Raw genomic sequence first — 2,600 nt, 5'->3', positions numbered from 1 at the left:
GTCGCTTTTTGCGCCCTCTGCCGCCTCTTGATCGCCGGTGGTGGCCGGGCCCTCGACGCAGGCACGGCCGCCGGCTACGCGAGATGCGGTGCCTTTATCGCAGTGTTACCTGCGGTGATGCTCCCCCGCCGAGGATGTGCCTCCACGTCTCCTTGCTCCTCCAGGCCCTGCTACTCTCGCCTCATTACGGGGAAGGGCTCCGGGTCTGCCAGAGGCCGCTCCGTCGCTCCGTCGCTTCGTTCGGGGAGTGATCTGTGATCCGGCTTCACCCTCTGTGTCTCAGGTCAGGCGATGGCGGGATCCCCTCGCCGGGCGCCGCTTGTGTGGCGCTTTGCAGTCAGCAGTGTTTTTGTACCTTTCTTGAGGTCCGGTCAATGGTGGCCTCCCGCAGCCGCCCAGTCCCCACTTCTGCCGGGCTGCTCCACTGCTCGAGGCCGGTGCTGCTTCTAGGCCGGCAGGCCTCACTCCAGCCATCCACGGCCGGGCCGGTTCTCGGTGTCGGATTCTTTCCGGAGTTGGGGCAAACGTTGCAGATAGCCCCAGCCGATCTGCCCCTTCGGGTGGATGTATCACGGATTACTTAATCGGATCATGGAAAAGAGCCTCGATGCCTTAAGAGCTCCTTTGCTATGCAGCCGCCATGCTTGGCTGCTAGCCACGCCCCCCTCCGAGGGCACTTTTATAGAGACCTGGGTACGATCCTGGATGCCCGCAGAGACCCTCTCCCTATGGTTCGCAATCAAACGCGCCCATCGATCTCTGGCCTCCCGTCCTCCGCCCTGGGCTCCTGCCCGGCCCATCATCCTGCGAGTCCTCAATTTCCGGGACAGGGATGCCATCCTTAGGGCGGCGAGGTCACATGGCCCTCTAATGTTCCAAAACAGAAAGATCATGGTCTTCCCGGACTACAGCAGGGAGGTGCAGGCCCAACGTTGCATATATGATGATGTTAAGCAGAAGCTCTGTAACCTGGGACTTCGCTACGGCCTTCTATTTCCGGCCTGTCTCCTAGTTGTTTTTCAGGACAAAACCTTTTTCTTCTACAGCTTCCAGGCTGCCTGGACCTGGCTTACAGAGGAACGTCCTCTCCGGAACCAGCCTACTTCCCCCCGACCCGACGAGAACCGATGCAGCCTCTATCGACCAAGCCCAAGCCCCAGAGACGCCGCACCAGGTCCCGGAAGAAGGGTGATCGCCGTGATCCGGCTTCCCGCTCGCAAAATGCAGTGTCCCAACCACCCCCTCCCCAGGCTTTTTCACAGGGGTCTGCAGCTTCTGGCTCCACCGGCTCCCTGATTGACGTCAGTCGCATCCCTGACCCCTCGGAGACAGTGCGCCCTACCTTGTCCGATTCTGACCTGTCTCGGAGCCCCGCGCTCCATGGCCCAGGGGACGATGTTTAGGTTTGATCTTAGGGCCCTCAGACATGAGAAACGTACACCGTTCTTCACAATGCTCTAACATTGGGGGCCGCTATCTATTCTGCGAGCGCAGAGGGGTCCACATCTGCAGGGACCGTGTTCTGATGACTTTCAACCTTGCTATCTAGAATTCTCAACCTTCTACTGATGTTTCTTTGTTCCTTTTGCAGCTGATGACGATTTTCACATCCACCTACATGGGGGGGGGGCCATCTTTGCCAAGTTCATGTTCCGCTAACCGTTTTAGTTTAGCACTCAGATTCCTTATGTTGGTGTTCCCGTTGTTGTTTCCTTTTCAGGGCGACAGATGCTTAATTTTCAGAAGTGTAGGGTGGGGGAAGTTTGGGGTATAGGAGGGAGGTAGACTGTTGTCTCCCGAGTTTTCATTGTTTTTGGTCGCCTACGGGCCGCTGTTTATTGTTTCTCTTGGCAGCTCTGCAAGCACACTACACCGCTGAGGACATGGGCCTTGTTACACTATACGGGTCACACCCCGTGCCCCGGTCATGGGTCGTTATCTGCCCTGGGCCCCGGGTATCCCCCACACTATCCGCTGCACACAATACCCGCCCCAATGCTATCTACCTTAAGTAGACCCCTTCATATCCTGTCCTGGAATGTCAATGGCCTACTAGATCGCATTATGCGAACTGCTCTTCTTTGCATCTCCCAAAGCCACGCACTCGACATTCTTTTCCTACAGGAGACGCATCTTCTGGTTACTCGCTGCACCTTCTTAGCCTGCTATGGGTTCGATAGAGTCTGGCACTCTGGTTCTCACGGGGCTCCCGGGGGCTGGCCATACTTGCTTACATAATCGTCCCAACGGCCCCCAGCGCCTGGAGACCCTTACGGGTGATTGTTTGCGCTTTACATATGTGGCTTATTATTATACTGATTCTTAAGGGTCTTCCATTTTCCTTGACATGGGCCGAGACGGACACACAAAGCCGCTATGTGGTCCTGACTGGCAGGATCGAAGGGCATCTTATTAATCTCCTGTGTGTATATGTTCCCCCTGCCACACTGCCCTCTACTCTTCGGCACCTCACAAGCCTTTTTTTCCACCTTTCCTCTTGGTCTGACGGTCATCTGGCGTTCTGCACCCGCTGCGCGACACATCAGGCGCTCCCTCTGCTTCCCGTCTAACCTCTGCTAAGGGTCTTTCTGATTGGTCCT

The sequence above is a fragment of the Lissotriton vulgaris genome, chromosome 5, assembly GCF_964263255.1.
Source record: "Lissotriton vulgaris chromosome 5, aLisVul1.2, whole genome shotgun sequence".
Taxonomy (NCBI): Eukaryota; Metazoa; Chordata; class Amphibia; order Caudata; family Salamandridae; genus Lissotriton; species Lissotriton vulgaris.
Note: the sequence above shows the minus strand (reverse complement) of the source record.